Raw genomic sequence first — 20,570 nt, forward strand, 5'->3', positions numbered from 1 at the left:
TCTCTGTCCAGAAGATCCAGAAACGGAACCCAAATCTTTAGAAATCTGTTGGAGGAATTAGTCCTGTAAAAACTAATATTTTAGATATTTATGGTGTTAATCATTTCTGATAGCCATCTCCGGAAGCAAAGAGGTGTGTGTGACTTCCATTCTGTGAGGGAGAACCTGTCACATCTCCTCCCGTTGCTCCCCTCCGGCGCTCTGATTCGCCGGTCTACTGAGCCACCGGTCTGAGCGCACCATCTCGGCAAACACAGGAATGGAAACCCAACGCACCCTAATCACCTCCAGCGCACCTGCACCTCATCTCATCACCCTCACTATATAGCCCTGGACTGTTCGTTCATTGTTGTGTGTAATTGTTAGCGTTGTGTCGTTTACTCGCACTTTGTTATTCTCTTTCTCATTGTTAAGTAAACCTTTACCTTGTTAATTATTGCGTCTGTGTCCTGCCTCTTCGTATACTCAGTACTCATCACAGAACCAGGCAGATTAATAGAGATAAATCAAGATACAGTATCTCTATGTTGAGAACCACAAACATTTACTTCCTGTGGAAAAGAAGATAGCTGATCGAGTCTGCTCTTCATCAACAAGAGATCATTTAGTTTCATTTAATTTGATTGATTATGATCTTAAACATCATCATTCATTATGGTATTTACTGGTTAATCACATGCATTTCTATTGACGGGTGGTTCTCAATGTGATACAGCAAAGTGAGTGTGAATGCAGCTAGGGGGGGAGGTGGCACTGAGAGAGGAGGGATTAACTGATGGATTGATCTGATACTTGTTTATGCAGTTTACACACACACACACACACACACACACACACACACGGGCATGAGTACACATACACACACCTCGTCTTGCTGAGTTGCAGCTTAGCGGAGCTCTCTGTATGGCTAGCCCTCTGAACCTCAGCCTCCTCTTATTAGATTTAACCATAAATATTTGATGACTGCTCCTTTTTCTCCCTCACCCTCTCTCTCCCCCTCTCCCCATCTCTCTCTCTCGTCTCTCTTTCTCTCTCTCTAGCTCGCTCAGCCAAGCCAAGAGCATTCAAGGTCGGGAACTGTCGCATCACTTCCTGTGGGGAGGCAGGGGGCACAGCCTGGGAGGAGCAGAGGGGGTGGGAGTCACGGGACTAAAGGAGTGGAATGATGGGTATACCCTTCAGAGACACCTGGTTCTCCGCTGCTGAAAGAGGTATAGGTGAGATACTGAAAATATGATGAATGGAGGAAAGAGAATAATGAAGAGAGAGAGAGAGAGAGAGAGAGAGAGAGAGAGAGAACCAGATATAAAACAACAGATAAAGAGAGAGCCAGTGACAGCCAATGGTTCTGAGGAGAGAAGCCACGTCAGCCATCTTGGCAGGTGGACTGGATAGAGAAGAGGATATCCACACATCTGCCTTCCCAGTCTTTCTAGACAGAGAAGAGAGCAGAGTTGAGCTGCTAATTATTTATCCTGTGTTAGTGTCGTCTGTCGCCTGCCTGCCCGCCTTCCCACCTCCCAGAATAATGGCACACACACACAGTCTCCCTCCCTCCATGCAGTTTCAAAACATTTGTAGTGGGTCCTGCTCTGTTTCCATTTTTTCTTTTCTTTTTTTTTAACCTTTATTTAACCAGGAAGGGCTCATTGAGATTTGAAATCTCTTTTTCAAGAGCGTCCTGGCCAAGGTAGGCAGCATCAAGTCATTACACAATTACAGACAGACATCATGAAAAACTACAAGTAATCTAGTATAAACCATAGAAATCACAGGAGTATAACAAAATCATAGAACAGCAAATTAAAAACATTGACAGGTCAAGGAATCAGCCTCAAAATCCTTCATCAATGTTCTGTTCTGCTCTGAAGCTGGCATTTGCTCAGGCTTAGTTAGCTAGCAGCCGGTAGTCATGGCCCTTGGAGGCCCAGAGGGGCCATCTGTTTCCCTCTACTCCTAACGCCTCCCAAGCTACCACACAGCTACCACAGTCAACAGTTAAACAGCACCCCACTCTCCCCCACTACTTCCATTCCTTCTACAATGCTCACTCTGAGGATTCTGTGGCCCCCAACTAACTTTCACTCACCCCCCCGCTCATTTCCTGCCCTGCTTCCTACACACCCCTGGTCAGTAATGGAGGGGTGGGTCATTACTCCAGGCACACACACACAGATATACAGTACACACACAGATATACAGTACACACACAGATATACAGTACACACACAGAGGTAGATGAATGTAGACAAGCAGGCACTCACAGCACATACTGTACAGCCCTCTAACCTCTCTCTCCCAGCCCCTCAACCTGCAACTCACCTCTACATGCATACTTTACAACCCTACCCTGATCCCTCAGTCAGCACTCCCTGATTCCCTGATTCCTCAGTCCTCTCTGTCCACTGAGGCTGCATACAGGTATGATGTATGATTGACTCTTTCTGACTATCTGGTAATGACACCCCAGCACACAGTAAATCATCACACACACACACACACACCATCCTACAGTAAACCGTGTGTCTCTACAGCCTTTCAGACAGGTAGCAGCACTTGAAGGGGGCCTTCAGAGAGCTGTCACGCAGCCAGGCGAACGACAGGTGGACAGCATAGTAATGGAACAGCTGCTTCAGAGGCCTCTTCACACACTATGTATTGCTACATACCATGACAGAGGGAACAGCTCAGAGATAAATGGGGGGTGAAGAGGAAGAGAGAGACAGAGAGAGAGGTAGAGCGAGAGGGAGAGAACTATAGAGGGAGGGAATCTCATAGCTAGAGACAGAGCTGTAAATGTCAGTGTGTGTGAGCTGTAATTACAGAGCTGGGCTCAATAGCTGTAGAGTTTGCTCATGAGTGGTGTATTACAGATAAGCATGAATAGAGCACTTGTAGAGAGACCAGAGCCTGTCTCTGCTGTGGCGATATACTTGGCTCTGTTTGTTCAGTGGGGCTGGGCAGTGGGAGGGAAGTAGGAAGGGAGAGAGGGAGGGAGACTGATTGCTTTGGTTAATTCACTATATGAATGAATGAAAAGGGGCTTAGACGTGAGTCCCCACTTCTTTCTGCTGGCCACGTGGCTATACAGGACACAGGAGAAGACAGGGGAAATATTAGAGCACACAGCAAACTGGAGTGTTAAGATAACTGAGGATACAGTACGTTTGTATCTAGGTGTCTACGGTTTCAGACTATCTTGCAGTGTTGTAGTACTCAAGACCGGTCTCGGTCTGACCCGTCTCGACCACATATTGAGTTTCTCGGTCTTGTCTTGTGTTGGATACATTTGTACTCGGTCTTGACTCGGTCTCGAACAGTGAGGACTCGTAATTTCTTCCCCCGTAAAAAAAACCTCCTAATTATCAGCTTCCATTCAGTCAGCGCATAAAACCGCATCCCCAGGCCAAATATATACACTTCTTTCTTGAAACATTATCTTTATCTATTATAGACATGTTTGTGCAGTGACGAACCTATAGGCCTTCAGTGTGTGATAGGTTCGTGATTCTAAAAGGACAGCAATCATAATACCAGCACACTCATGTAGGAGAGTGCGCTTTTTGCAAAACACAAAAGGGCCAGTGGTGTAGTGGAGGGTAAATGCAGGTATAAACCCTATACCCACTTTTATTTACAGTGGGCATTGCGTATACTCACTTCTTAATCCCTACTGATGCGTATCAAAGTAGTGTAGTGGAGGCAGTGCTTAATTTGAGCCGGATCCTGGCACCTCTCAGATTTGACTTTGTTTGTTCCGGCACCTATTTGCCAGATCCGGTACCTCTCGCGGCATGATTTATTAATTATTTCACTGTTCGCACTGTAGACATCCGTTATTTCTCCCGCCCCCCAGAAAGACCATCAAAAGCGCGTGATCCTTCTACGTAATCATCCTATCCTGCCACACTGATTCCATACCTGCTCTCTTATTTGTACATAGAGGTTATGGGGAGGGCCAGTGGGGTAAGTAACTGATCTTGACACAGGTCTTGGTAGTGGTGGTCATCTAGTGAAGAGGTCCCTACGTAATCACGTCACGTAGCCTAGGCTAGTCGTCTCCCTACTGAATTTGAATCGTGGGAAAGCCAAATAAAAAACTGATACGATAAGGCCCGCCACAAGGAGTCGCTAGAGCGCGATGAGCCAAGTAAAGCCCCCCCGGCCAAACCCTCCCCTAACCCGGACGACGCTGAGCCAATTGTGCGCCGCCCTATGGGACTCCCGATCACGGCCGGTTGTGATACAGCCCGGGATCTAAACCGGGTCTGTAGTGACGCCTATAGCACTGCAATGCAGTGCCTTAGACCGCTGTGCCACTCGGGAGGCACGAGTTTGACAAAAATACAGAGAAAGATGGGAATCGAACCCAGAACAAGCCAGAGAACTGTCAATGCCGGAGGGGCAAACTGTTCCTGATGGCGATGCTAAACCCGCCAGTTCAGCATCACCACCGACACCTCCACTAGCTAGTAGGCCTACTAGCGAGTCAGACTCAGCAGGAGAGAGAGATGGGGAGCTGGGGGGAGGGGGGCAGTGCATCCACCGACGAAGTGCTCGGAGCAGGTGCAATTTGCAGTTCAAGAACAAGCAAACGTATAACCCCAGGCTTGTAATGCAGAATTCATGTTGGGCTGTACAACATGCAAAAAGGTAGGGAGCGTCAGTCTAGAAATGCCTGGAGGGATTAAACTAGCAAAAGAGTGGGTGGAATACACAGTAAATTAACATCCTATGCATCAGACCTAAAAAAAAAAAGAAAAGGTTTTTGAACATGCCTGAACCAAGCCTTGTAGACAAGGCTAAAGAGGACACCCAGGTTAACACTCAAAATTAAATGAAAAATAGACACTACAACCAGTCTTCAGAACAGCCTTAGAAGGAGGCTAAACATCACAGCCACATGCCCGCTCATGGCTTTGAGCAAGAAGTTGACTCTCGGGAGTTAAATGGACTTGACATGGGGAGATTCATTGTGGGAGGTTTTGAAAACTAAGGTAGGATTTTTTTTTTTTGTAATGTGAATTTGTGCTTCATATTATCACATAGGCAGGAGGCCTATATATTCTCATATGTGTGTTCTGCTGTAGCCTACATTGATTTATTTCATTTGAAGTTATATTCCGATATTGTAATATTTGTTCTACTGCTACATTGATGTCTTGAAAATTATATGTAATTCGGGACTTGTAAGCCCCACAGCTGAGTATGTGTGCATTTGGCGGGTGTTCTGCAGTGCCGTCTAAAAATGTTGCTGTACATTGATGTCTAGAAAATTAGGCTATAAGAAATTCGCAGCTATACTCAAGTGTGTGGGCATACATGCAGTGACGTCTAAAATGCTTTGAATTAATTAGCACCTTGGAGAGTGCTGTCCGTTTCACCACCATAGATAGTAGCCTACTTGACCATCACATTTGTGTCTATTTTCTATATAAAACAAATGTGATTTTGAGAGTGAAGGCCCATTGTTCCCCACTGTGTTTGGGTTAGTAATAATTTGTAGAGTGACTCTATTTTCCTTCAGCATGCATTTTTTCCACTATTCTGAATGTCTAAAGAATCCATATGTTGTTCTGAAATACTGTATGAACACAGAAATACTGGACATTCTGAACTCTTATTATGGTGGTGATTTGACAAAATTACAATCGTGGTCTTGAATTGGACTTGTATTTTTCTGGTCTCGGTCTTGACTCGGTCATTATAATTATAATGACAGGATCTGAGGAAGAATAAAGAAAGCATTACACATTTCAAGTCTCTCGTCACAGCCTTAACATTAGCTGATTTAGTTCTCGGTGCCATTACCTAAAATATTAATTACACCAAATGATTACAAATGCCCTTATTAGTCCCAAAAGGCCAGCCATTTTCAGCAGGTCTCCAGTGTGTTGAGGTCAAGCTGTCCCTCCTCAGCCTCTCTGACCTTTAGGTCATCAGGGACTTGAACCCTGACCTCTACCTCAGGGTTTGGTCACCTACATCCTCTGGTAACATGTACGCCTGGGGGGGTCATAAGGTTTACCAGATGGTGATACATAAAGATCATTATTCACATTCACTAGTTCTACACCCCGAGGCGTAGCATATCAGCATACCATAGGAGATTGTACAGAAGTATATCCTGAAATCCACACTACATGTTTTAATCCTCTTTAAAGATCACCAGAGTCACCTAAATAACACACAGAAAGATTTGTGTACCTGACAACATAGGAAAGGATTGCACTATCCCTGAGTCCTTGACCAGAGTGAGGTCCCTCAGAGCAGACACTAAATCCAACACACATACTGTCACGATCGTCGGGAACAGAGGAGGACCAAGGCGCAGCGTGGAATGCGAACATATTTATTTATAGAAAGTATCACACGAACAAAACGAAAACGTGACGTCCCTGGTTACATACACAAACCAACACGGAACAAGAAACCACACCAAATGAATGCCTAACGGCTACTTAAGTATGGCTCCCAATCAGAGACAACGAGCTACAGCCGTCTCTGATTGGGAGCCACCCTGGCCAACATAGAAATACAACAACTAGAACAAACACAAATGAAAACTCACACCCTGGCTCAACATACTAGAGTCCCCAGAGCCAGGGCGTGACAGTACCCCCCCCTAAAGGCGCGGACTCCGACCGCGCCAACCAAATACCACAGGGGAGGGACCGGGTGGGCACTCCGCCTTGGCGGCGGATCCGGCTCCGGGCATGATCCCCACTCCCTCTCTAACCCCCCAAAGTACCCCTGGTCCGGTCTGGCCCTGCTGAACCAGGCACCGGTGGAACAGGCACGGGCTGTGCCGGACTGACGACGCACACCACTGGCTTGGTGTGGGGAGCAGGAACGGGCCGGACCGGGCTGACGCACGCGCACCACTGACTTGGTGCGGGGAGCAGGAACGGGCCGAGCCGGGCTGACGAGCGCACCACTGACTTGGTGCGGGGAGCAGGAGCGGGCAGAGCTGGGCTGACGAAACGCACCACTGACTTGGTGCGGGAGCAGGAGCGGGCCGAGCCGGGTTGACGGCGCACCACTGACTTGGTGCGGGGAGCAGGAGCGGGCCGAGCCGGGCTGACGAAGCGCACCACTGACTTGGTGCGGGAGCAGGCACAGGCCGGGCCGGGCTGGCGACGCGCACCGTTGGCTTGGTGCGGGGAGCAGGAACAGGCCGGACCGGGCTGACGACGCGCACCATTGGCTTGGTGCGGGGAGCAGGGACGGGCCGAACCGGGCTGGCGACGCACACCACAGGCTCGGTGCGAGGGACAGGAACAGGCCGGACCGTACTGGGGACACACACCACTGGCCCTACGCGGGGATCAGGAACGGGCCGGACCGGACTGGTAACACACCCCAGTACCTCTCGCCGTGCCTCTACACTCTCCTCCCCTTTAGTGACCAGTGGTCCCCGTAACCTGGCGGCCTCCTCTACTAACCGCTCCATCGCGGCCCCCTGCTGCCCCGTCGTCCACGGCGTGAGCCCCCCCCTAAAAAATTTCTGGCCATCTCTCCTACCCGTGGACCATGTCTCCATGTCCCTCGCCAGACTTTCGCCCTTCTGCTTCCAAGTCCGGCCCTTCTCTTCCTCACCCGGCTTGACCCAGTCGAGGAGGCGAAGGAGATCTGCTAGAGATCTCCCCGGCGATGGCTCCTGGACACGCTGCTTGGTCCAGTCTTGGTGGTTTCTTCTGTCACGATCGTCGGAAACAGAGGAGGACCAAGGCGCAGCATGGAATGCGAACATATTTATTTATAGAAAGTATCACACGAACAAAACGAAAACGTGACGTCCCTGGTTACATACACAAACCAACACGGAACAAGAAACCACACCAAATGAATGCCTAACGGCTACTTAAGTATGGCTCCCAATCAGAGACAACGAGCTACAGCCGTCTCTGATTGGGAGTATCGTATCTGAAGATTATGCCTTTGTTAAATGTTTTTCATGACGAAATGGAATGTTGGTTATGTTAGTATCAGAAAGGCAATATTTAGTATAAGGTAACATATAATAGACAGGGAAGTGTATTGTAAACTGGCCAGCAGAGGGAGCCCATCTTGTTGCATTGGTTATAAATAGGGGTACACGAAGAAGATAGGACAGAGCAGACATTAGAATTGGACGACACTGCTCTCCGGACCACGCGTGTCTGTAAACTCATGCTGAAGCTTGTGGTCTGAATAAACCTTATGATCAATGTTCAGTATGAGCCGACTCCCTTTTGTTGACAGCAATAATTGCCACCATTCATCATATACGACAGAATGGCGAGCTTGCCAGGAGGGATGATGCAATCCTTCTTTGCTGCATTTGGAGTCATCAAGCTAACTCAAGCTGACTTTGGTCTGGAGTCATGACCCGACTAGACACAGCTAAGTTGTTGGTTTTGTTACTGCTTATGTACACTGGAGGAATGTACCCTTACGACCGTGTTTCGGGTGGCGTTATGGCTGTTAACTGGGAGTCTGAACGAAAATATTTTAAATTTGGTTGATGGGTAACGGGAATAATAGCATGTTTAGGACAATGGATTGGTAGAGAATAAAGGTTGGAAGATATCTGCATAGTTAGGGCACCGTGAATACGGGAAAAGACCTCAAACGGGCGACTCGTAATAATTCTTATTATTATTATTGAGTGGGCTACAAATCCTGGACTTAGTTAGGTTGGGTCAGGTTGATTCCTTAAGCGGGAATTATGAAGTGAATGGTTGTATTTATGTTATACTCCTCCTCTGGCCGACGGGAAATTGGCTGGGGATAACCGCTTGATATGAGATTCATCTTTCAAGGCAGCATAAAGTTAGACGGGGAGATAATTGTGATGATGATGATTTGGCCACGGTGCGGGGTGTTCATTTGTATAGCTAGTAGGCTGCAGTTAGCTGGAGGTTGGTGTTAATGCTGGATTGTTTCAGCCACGTGGTACATCGTGGCTAAATGCTAATGCTAATGCTTAAGGCTAAAGGCTAATTTTTGTAAGGCTAAAGTGTGAATCATGCTACATCATGGTGGCTGAGGTGGATGCTAGTGCTAATTGTGTTTAGTGTCACGGTGTACCTTAGGCTAAGCTAAATGCTAAGGTTGAATGCTAATTGTGTTGCATGCTACATGCTAACGGATATCCTTAGAGATTCCATTGCGATGGATTAAAGTCTCTTAAACTTGTCACTGTCTGTAAGTCAGGTTGTATGTTTTGTGAGCGCTGTTAAATGTTGTTTGACTAGGAGGGGAGCGAAAGGTACAGCTGGACTGGTATCCGTTTCGTGGAGGTGAAAATGTGGTTTTGATTGGATGTGCGCAGGCGTGTGATTTTACAGGGCGAAGAGAGTTACGACATGCGGTCGTGCTGAGTCGACGGAACAAAATGGTGGCGTAAGGTCATATGATTGTTTGGGGTTTCTTTTAGGGGTTTAAGAGCTATCGAGAAGAGAGGTGAACACTGACTCTTTTAAAATCGTTAAAGTAACTGTTATGTGAACGTTAAACTATTTGGCGAGATGTAGTACATTTATAGATCAAATATATGTTGACGGAGTATAATTAATTAAAATAAGACGATTAAAATTAAATGAAATGGTTTGGAGCGATCTATGTAGTAAATGTATGGGGATGCGTTTAATTTTAAAATGATATTTGCGCATGCGTGGAATTCTGTAAAACAACACATTGGTTAAACTGCAGGGGGAGACAGAGGAACACAGACGACGGAACAAATACGCATAAAGAGATTTTAACACGATGATTCTAGTTTAAACGGTGGTGGGTTAAGATGAAACTTGTTTTGGGACCTATTGAATTTATAAATTAAATATATGGTAACGGATTATAATAGAGTGAATTAAATAATTAAATGACGGATTAAAAGCAAAATGTTTTGGGCGATCTATAATTAGTCCTGAGTTTAGTCTTAGAGTGAATAATGTAGAACGAATGAATTTTGAATGGTTGGAAATACTCAGTGATGGCATGAACTATTAAAAGCTGTTTCTGTGTCTTTGTCCCTTGTCATGAGAGACAGGAGAGAGGGGGGCGAGGGAGATACAGGAAGTGATCACGTGACGCGGTGGAGGGATCAAGTCATCAAACAGGTTACTGTTACAAGATATGTGAGCTTATGACGATTTTGCATGGGCTTGGCAAATACCATTTCATTAAAAAATTGCATTTTGGATGCTCTGTGTATCACTGGCATTTGATGGGAATTGTATCATTCATTGAAGGGTTAAAAGCTTTGTGTTGGGATTGCTTTGGAGTTGTTAGGTTATATTAAGAATTACAGGAAGAAGGCTACATAACCTATATAGTTTAAAATAGGATAGTTCACAATAAAGGAATAGAAAGGCTTGTTACAAGTGGGTAAAAAAATTATCAGGACTATGAAAGTCAGTACATTGGTTGATATAGTGCATAGTGGTAATCCTTTAACTAAAGTGTTGCTAGGGTATCCGGCAAGTGAAACAAAAGTTGCCCTTCATTCTCAAACAGAAATTGATAAAATATGTCAACGATAAGATAGGTTTAAAAGTAGAGTTTAGGGAGGTTTATTCTCAGTTTACAATAATCATCCAGGAGTGATTATTGCATCAGAAATATAGATTAATAATAGATAGGGTACCAGCAGAAACAACGATGAAGATGAATTCAAAACTCCAGAAGTAAGAAGAACCGACATGTCTGGAAACGAAGAGAAGGGAGGTTTAGAAAGATGAAGGAGAAGAGGATGATGGAGAATGAGAGTGATTGATGAGAGGTCATGGGTGGAGGTGACTCTGTGATCAGAGGGAAGTGGCAAGAGAGGAAAGAAGAAATGGATACTAGAGATTTGATCTCTGATGGAAGTTGAAGATGAAGAAAGCGATGAAGATTTGGAGATTAAAGGTGCTTTATTTTCAAGAGGAGTTTGTCCTACAAGGACTGGCACAGAAGATGATGGAAGATGATATTTCAAGAACAGAACTTAGAAGATAACCTTTTGAAGAATACTGATAGGTCCACAACGAGAAGAACTGGACGAAGAAAACTCAATCAAATACAACTTATAACTGGTGGTGGAGAAGAAGAAAAGTATGAAGAATCAGAGTGAACCAAATCAACAATCACTGTCACAGCTTCAACTGAACAATATCAAATGCAATTGTACTAGCCAAAGGGGGGTACCAGATGTTCCTTATCCACAGCAACAAGTCAGGAGGAAACAAAGAGAACATTTTTTAAGGAAGATACAGGGGCAATTCAAGATCACCTGTTCTCCAGGTGAACACTAAATATTCTAGAGTGCCTAGAATATCCAGAAGGGGGTATCAGCTGATAGCATCGATTAGAGAAGAAGAGAAAATAGCCAACAATTGAAGTAAAAACAACTCGACCATTAGAAGTGAGTAGTGAATAGGGGAAAAACTTATCTGGGTTCAGCCTAAAGAGGTTAAACATATCACTCTGTAAAATAAACTAATTAGGTTAGGATAGGGATTTGAAGTAGTAAAACAGTTTTACTCTTCGGGAATCAATTGAGCTCTGTTATAGAAGTCAAATAGGAATTACAATAGACATACTAATATTAGGACAATATATCAAGGATATTGTGGGAAGAGATGCATGGTTTTAAATTGAAGGGTTCAATCAGAGGCACACTAAATGACTGACTGTCTGGTAGAATATTTTAAGAAGTAGGGTTTTTGGGAATCATTTGCTTAAAAGATAATATCATAGGAAGGATGATAATGTATTAGATTGCCTGTTAGACAATCTGTCTGGGAAAAAAACTTAATAGGGGGTGACTGTTATTTTGGGTTATATTCTTACACTAAGAGATTTGAGGTTAGGCTAAAAGGTGTTTAGTCGGTTTTGCCGAAGTCTGTGTGTAATGAGTCAGAAGCAGGTGGGGAACTTTCCCAATCACGTATTCTAAAAATTGGTGGGGAAGGAATTTTGTCAATAAATCAGTGGGAAAAGGTTTTAAATGTTATGAGAGAAAAGATTAGATTAAAATAAGTTAGGAGAACTAGGGGTGAAGGAACTCTGAGACAGTGAGCTAAGTTCAAAGTTAGTAGTAAGAGGAGAGAGAGAACAGTAATGAATGACACTTTAGAATAGGAAGATCAAGGTAATTGTGGGTACTTTTTGTTATAATCAAAAGGTTTAAAGTTTAGAGGTAGAACTGAAAGGGGAAAAAGTGACACTAGTGGTGATGGATGGAAGTACAAGTAAAGAGTTCAGAGCTTTGGGATGAAGTAGTAACAACAATGACATCACCACGTGAGTCTATTAAAACAACAGTGAAGTAATTTAACTCTTTCAACATTGATAGTTATTAAAGCCATAAATATAGCGCATTTGATTGTAAGGGTTCAGCATCAATTATAGGGGGAAAATACTGTTATGAGGGTTAGGAGAATAATAATTATAATATGCCATTTTAGGATGGGGACGTTTCTCTCATGGAGAGATAATTATGGAGAATAAGTGTTGTTATCAGGACCAGGAGTAAAAGGAGGTATAGTTTAGAAGAGGGTTAGGAGTGACTGTTCACTTATTTTGCGTAAGGTTACAGATAAAGATCAGGAGAATATGTGTACTTATCTAGTGAAAGCATAGAAATTTGTTCCGGTTAAGAATTATTGGTTAAAGGGCTATGTAATTTGTAAGGGTGATGCTTATAATGGAAGATTTGAAGTCTGTAAAACTTTCCACAGTCACAGAGGGAGTTAAGGATAAGTTTATTACAGTAATCACTCCAATAGGGAATAATCGAATAGGATGTTGGTAGTTTCCCACTAGAGGGAATTAAGGGTTTTAATTCATCAACTAAATCAACAACGTTAATGGTAACTTTGGGAAGGGATTAATGATACGATGGTAATAGCAAATGTAGGAAGGATGACAACAACTTTTCTGAAATTAAAGGGAGGCAGCAAGAGAGACTCAGGGTTTAGGTTACTACGAATAGGGTTAAAAAGTAGAGCAGATAGTAGTAGAGAGCAATATAGGTTAATCTGAAATGGAGAAGAGAGATTCATCATGGAAGCTGCAGGGATGGGGTCTTTTGATTTTGATGACAGAGGGGGCATCTGATCAGTGCTGCTTTCGTTCCTCTGTTGTGAAAATTAGAGATAGATTAACTCATTCGGTAAGAATCAGTGAGGAATCTTGAGGGTTGATGTCTGTTGGGGATGCCAGCCCAAGATGTGTTAGACGGTCGCGCTGCCTCTGGCAGGTGTGGGTCAGGGTTATGCTTTGTCATGACTGTGGTATCGGCAACAGTCATTGACAGATAAAATAATGTAGTTGTCAGAACAGTAGGGTTTAAGTGTTCTTGGGTAAATGAATTATCCTATGGGAATTGTTAGATGGAAAGTAAAGTCAGGTAACAGTGGAAACCTGAAGTATTCAGGTGAACCAGTGAGGATAAAAGTTGTTGTTATTCTAATAAAACATATGAGGTAAGGGGTGTGTTTATGGGAAGATCAGATTGGGATGTTATAGGATTACTTAGGATAAGTATGACTGTCACGAACCCGGCTCAAGTTCAGTAACAAAGGGAGACACGTGGAGACAAGGAGTACTCAAAGTATATATTTATTAATTAAAGTAAACTAAATCAAATAACAATGGTGTGTGTAATCAGTAATCAGTAGTGTACGTGAGTGTTTGCATGCATAAATGTAATATGGAAAAGTGTTGAAAAGTGCCAAAGCAAACAACCCAAAAAAGCCTCAAAAATATCACAACCAAGATCAAAGTAACTGCCTGGAGAGAGTCTCTCTAATGAATGTGGAAGAGGTCCATTTATCCTGGGACACCCGGCCCAGGTGTTTCCCATGTAGCTGACGACCCTCCCAACTCCGCCCACCGGCATCCTAACAAGGGAAACAAGAACAAAGAGAGAATACGGGCAGACAGAGTGGGAGGGTCGTCACACCCCCCATAAGACCGGGGGACCAACAAGGACCCCGGACCAACGTACCAGCCCCTGCGTCCCAAACCCGACAAATTGTACATGTTCACACCTCCACTTGCCCCCACCCATCATCCTCCTCTCCAGACCTCAGCAACCTTTACACAGGAAGCAACCTTTAAGAGGAAAGAAGAACACAAGACTAGGGAGGGGACAAACAGGAAGGATAGAACATGACAAAATCAAACAATGGTCGGTCACATCAATATTCATGAACAGGGCGCACGTCACCTGCCCAACCACCTTTCCAAGGTATACAACAGTCGCCTGAGCAAACTCACATTCCAGCCAAATTCGCCATCGTGAGGCGACCCGCAGCCAGACGTCCGAACAAGGCCTGAATACGGGACAGATGCTCCTCCCAAGCATCTGCATATATCACTACATCGTCCAGATAAACAGCGCAACCGGCCAGACCAGAGACAACCCTGTTCATAAATCGCTGAAAAGTGGCAGGCGCATTACGCAGTCCGAAACTCATAACCGAATCGAGTACAAACCAAAAGGTGTAATAAAGGCAGAGATTTCACGTGCCCTACTCATCAGTGGCACCTGCCAATACCCCTTTAACAGGTCAAATTTGCTCACAAACGTAGCTGCGCCCGACTTGACCAACGCAGTCCTCCATCCGAGGAAGAGGAAATGAATCCGGCCCAGTGACATCGTTTACCTTACGGTAGTCCGTACAAAATCTATTTGTTCCATCCGATTTACTGCCCAAGATACAGGGAGAAGCCCAACTGGAGAAAGAAGGATCTGCTATTTTACTCTCCAGCATGTACCTGACCTCAGCATCCAGACAACGCAGTTTCTCTGAAGAAACTCTATAGAACCGTTGATTCGAATGGGGTCAGCATCTCCAATGTCAATATCATGTTCTATTAAGTTTGTACGTGTAGGTGTATCCGAAAACAACCCTGGAAATCTCCGAATCAAACCAACCCTCTCTTTCTGCTCATCAACAGGTAGATGAGTAAGAAGGCTATCTACAATCTCCAGTGTCTCTGACTTTTTCAATCTACCCTGCAGTATGCAATCGTCAGGACCAGAAACATCTTCCTGCTCCTGCACAGACCTAGCATGACCAGAACTCAGGGAATAAACAATATCAGCCAAAAGAACAGCCTTACCGTCCTCTGTAGACTCCCCCTGTTCAGTCTCAGAGGAACGTGCATAATAGGGTTTTAACAAATTTACATGGCACAGTTGGTGTGCTTTCCTCCGTTCTGGAGTGGCAACTAGATAATTTTGCTCAGTGTACTGGCGCACCACTGTATATGAACCTTGAAACTTGGCTTGAAAAGGAGAACCAACAATTGGCAGCAGAGCCAGAACCTGATCACCTGGACTAAAGTGATGAGGCTCAGCTCGGCGATCATATATGCTCTTCATCCTGTCCTGTGAAGATGATAGCTCCTCTTTAGCCATTTCACCAGCGGCATACAAGCGTCGCCGAAAATCACCCACATATGATAGCAGGGACTGAGGAGGCTCGGGAGACTTCCAGTCATCCTGGAGAACAGATAAAAGCCCACGCACCCGATGTCCAAACACTAGGTCATTTGGGCTAAAACCCGTGCTCTCCTGTGAAACCTCCCTAGCAGCTAACAGTAACCAAGGCAACCCCTCCTCCCAATCCTTATCCATCTCAGTACAATAAGCTCTCAACAAAGACTTAAGTGTTTGATGGAAACGTTCCAGTGCTCCTTGACTTTGGGCATGATAAGCGCTAGACAAGTTGTGTTTAATATGGAGTTGTTGGAGAACCTGTCCAAAGAGATTAGAGGTGAAATTAGATCCTTGATCACTTTGAATGACCTTAGGGATTCCAAACAGTGAGAGAAACTGAGTCAAAGCTTTTAACACAGCCTTAGTCGTGATAGACCGGAGAGGGTAGGCAACAGGAAACCTAGTGGTCTGACACATCACAGTCAACAAATAATTACTACCCCTTTCTAGAACGAGGCAGAGGACCAACACAGTCAATAATCAAATACTCAAAAGGTTTACTGAGTACAGGAATAGGGAACAGTGGTACCGGTTAATAGCTTGATTAGGTTTACCAGTTAATTGACAGGTGTGACAAGTTTTGATGAAATCAGAAACATCCCTCTTTAATCTTGGCCAAAAAAAAATTCGTAATATGCGATTGTAGGTTTTTCTCACACCCATATGCCCAGCAACGTCGTTGTGAGAAGTTGTCAGCACCAACTCACGAAGCCTAACTGGTACCACAACCTGACTAATCGCCTCCCCAGAAAACAACTACCATGAGACATCCACTTCCTCATCAGGACCTCCTCTTGGAGAAAATAGCCTCTGTCGACATCTCCCAACTGTTCTACAGGCACAATTTGGTCCGCAACTCTTCTAATGTAGGGGTCAGCCCGTTGCGCCTCGATTAAATCGGAGCGGGATACGGATAACGGGATAACAGGGAAAACAGTAACAGACTTCTTTATGGTATTCTCGTTAGCCAGTTCCGTGACCAAGTCATCAGGGATCATAGAACGCGTCACTGCACACGCAGAAAACACCTCTGGGGAAATTCTGCGCACTCTCATCAGGAATCCCTACAATTGAAGGCTTAGTAGAAACCGCTAAAGATGGAAACACGATAGGCCACACACGCTCCCCAGCCAAGTTATTTCCAAGGATCACGTCAACACCCTCAATAGGCAATGAAGGACGCACCCCACAACAACCTCACCTTTCACCAGTCCACAATCCAACATCAGTTTATGCAATGGAACTGACAGAGTGTTCAAACCTATTCCCCTAATTAGAACACTATTCCCCGAATCAGTCTCCGCAGAGAAGGGTAACACAGATTCCAACACAAATGATTCAGAGGCACCTGTATCTCTTAGGATCTTTACTGGCACTAGGTTCTTACTTCCTACCATAGACACAAAACCCTCCGTAACAAAGGTAAATACTCGGGATCAATATAGCCCTTCACATGGCTCTGGGCATGAGTCAATGCGTCAGGAGTGAACTGATGTGGAACAGGCGCTAGCGCTATAGGCCTCGATTTACCATAAGCACCTGTACTGAATTTACCCCTAGACCTCAGAATCGGACATTCATTTTTCCAATGACCTAATTCTCGACAGTAGTGACACTCTTGACCAAAGTCAGTTTTACCACGGGTATCAGGCTCAACCCCAGTTGAATGAAACTCTGCCCGGGAACCGAAGTATCTCGGCGAGCGAGGCCCAAATCTCTGCAAACACCCCCACTCACTCCGAATACGGGGTTCTGCAAAAAAAATGTGTGTGAGTCAACACATATTCATCTGCCAAAACCGCAGCTTCAGCGACAGTCTTTATTTTTCGTTCGTTATATGCATGTCAGCTATACGATCAGGGATTGTGTCCTTAAATTGTTCTAACATAATCAGATCCACAGCCCTTGGAAAGTCATAACTGCAGAGGCGGAACACCAGCGATTGAACTGTGAAGATAATATTCGCGCAAACTCAACATGAGTCTGCTGATCATCCCTTTTTAAAGTTCTAAATCGTTGGCGGTAAGCCTCAGGGACCAATTACGTAACTCTGTAACACAGCCGTTTTAACCTTCTCATAACTAACACTGTCTGCTACGCTAAGAGCTGAATATGCTTCTTGCGCTTTACCAGTCAGCACACACTGCAACATCAAAGTGCGATCAGAATCAGGCCAACTCCTAGCGTCAGCAACACGCTCAAACAATGAAAAGAATGTCTCCGGGTCCTTTTCATTAAACTGGGGCAACAACCGTAAATTCCCTACAACATCAAATGTCTCTGGATTACGACCAAAAGAGGAACGACCCCTAGGTAACTCTGGGTCACCTTCCCAGAGCAAACTCTCCCCCTGAGAGCTTTCCTTCCCTAACCAACTCTAGTCCGCTCTTGTTGCAGCTTGATTTTAGCACGCTCCATATCCTGTTTAAATTCCAATTCCCTTTCATATTTTACACGATCATGCTCCATTTTAGCTCTTTGTCCATTTCGTTCATGCTCCATTTTAGCTTGTTCATGCTCCATTTTAGCTTGTTCATGCTCCATTTTAGCTCTTTGTCCATTTTGTTCATGCTCTAGCTGTAACAGAAGCAGTTCTTTCTGCTGTTCAAAAGAAGACCACTATGACTAACCGATGGAGGGCGGTCATTGTAACATATCGGGAGACAACGTGTCCTCAGCAGACGCTGCCCCAGTGGTAACATCCAGAATACCACTCTCCATCAAATTGGCCTTCAATATTAACCTAATAGAATTTTTTTAGGCGTTTATCACTAATTTCAACCTTGTAGTGTTCAGCAACCTTCAACAGCTGTTCTTTAGTACATAATTCTAACAGTTCTTCTGATGGAAAGCGAATGAACTTCGTCTACATTAGACGCCATAATCAGGGAAAAAAAAATTTGATATATATATATATCATAATAATCTTGCTCAACCCCCTCTGCTGAGCACACCAGACCCAAGAGAAATGACAATCACACCGAGCACCACAGAAGAGAGATGGGATATGGAGCTTCCCCCATAACCTACAATAACTCAACCCTAGTCTTCGTGTAGATTCGCGGTGGGTAATGACGCACTGTAGCCCGCTGGCAAGGAATTAAACCCCCAGCACGCTGGTAGATTCCACCAAGCCACGGATGTGCCCCCGAGACAACTGCTCAGTCCACAGACACCACACAAAAATAACAAACATTTAACCATGCCCAACGTATCCCAAAACAAAACACGTCACTAAGCCTATCAGGGGAAAAAAGCTATAGCTCCGGGTAGCAAATGTCACTACCCTACCCAATCTCCCCACTGAGGTACACAGCCGATTGTACTCACCTCAACCCGATGTCCCAACAGCGAGTAGAGCAAGAGTTTCCAGGCTGGGCAGGGACTGAAACTAACCAATGTACTCTCTCCAACGCAGTACAAAACCCAAAGGCAACCAATACTGCCCTATCAAACTCAAACAAACTAACAAAATTTACAAAGAAAAACCCTACAGAATTGGACATTAACTCCACGTTCTCCCAAACACAACCAGTTCAAAATCCCGGACGAGCCCCCACTTGTCACGAACCCGGCTCAAGTTCGTAACAAAAGGGAGACACGTGGAGACAAGGAGTACTCAAAGTATATATTTATTAATTAAAGTAAACTAAATCAAATAACAATGGTGTGTGTAATCAGTAATCAGTAGTGTACGTGAGTGTTTGCATGCATAAATGTAATATGGAAAAGTGTTGAAAAGTGCCAAAGCAAACAACCCAAAAAAGCCTCAAAAATATCACAACCAAGATCAAAGTAACTGCCTGGAGAGAGTCTCTCTAATGAATGTGGAAGAGGTCCATTTATCCTGGGACACACCCGGCCCAGGTGTTTCCCATGTAGCTGACGACCCTCCCAACTCCGCCCACCGGCATCCTAACAAGGAAACAAGAACAAAGAGAGAATACGGCAGACAGAGTGGGAGGGTCAGTCTCAATGACCTTAAGGGTAGTAATGACAAATAATATGTTACTTAGGACTTTGATGGTTAAAAGATTAGCTTTTGACTGACAATGTGACTATGGGAATTTTAGAGATATTTGGTAGGTTTGTGATGATAGAGTATATTCTTACCCTATGGGGGATAGGATGTTGTTACAGGTCAACGTTTAAGCTTCCATATGAGGTTTTTACCATTTAAAAGAGGAGTGGTACCAATACAGAAATCTGAAGCTAGGGTTGAAAATGGGGTGAAAAGAGACATGGCTACAGGTCATAGTCTTCAAGCCTATCATTGAAGAATAAGTTTAAGGGAGAAGGGGGGACTTCATTCATGGTATGGTGTAACATTTGGGAAGATAATATTGACAAATATTAGTTATACTTTGAGTCCAGATAGTTCAGATAATATCACTGGGGTTATAGATGCATTATAAGGGATGCATTTGAAAGGATTTGGTTGCAAGATCAATTAGGCCAGTAGGGGCAGTGATGGGTTAATGACAGCTTTGATAGCAAGGTGTAATATGTTACTGACTTTTTTGAGGAAGCTATGAGATTGAAATAGGTTGGAGAATGATGCCGGTGTTGACTGTTCCGGATCTGGACGAAGACGGACGAGGGGGTCTAGATGGACTACTGAATGGATAAATATCCTTTTTGATTATTTGATCATTTTATTTTTATTGTTTCAAGGAAAACATTTTTTTTTAGTATGATTTTAGTATGATTTATGAATCAAGGGGGGATAGGTTAATGTGATTCATGCATCATTTATGTATCATTTTTTAAATTCTTAGGTGAAATGGAGGTTTAATTTGAAAGTGGTTGTTTTGCAAAGGATACTGTTTGGTCGTTTATTTTCTTGTCATTCCAGAAGCATTTGGGAGAACATGTGGAGATTGGAATACTCAAACAAAGACAATATGAAGGGAGAATATGACTGGAGGAGATGAAACAAGGAGGGTGTGGCTGATTCCATCATCAACAAGTCCATTGGAAGAGGACACTACAGGGAGATGAAGTGTAGTGGACTACATTCCAGTGTCTGCAATGAAATATAGACATATTTGATGTGTAATACATAATTGTGTCATATTCTTAGGTATTGATT

This window comes from Coregonus clupeaformis, chromosome 15 (genome assembly GCF_020615455.1).
Source record: "Coregonus clupeaformis isolate EN_2021a chromosome 15, ASM2061545v1, whole genome shotgun sequence".
NCBI classification, from domain to species: Eukaryota; Metazoa; Chordata; class Actinopteri; order Salmoniformes; family Salmonidae; genus Coregonus; species Coregonus clupeaformis.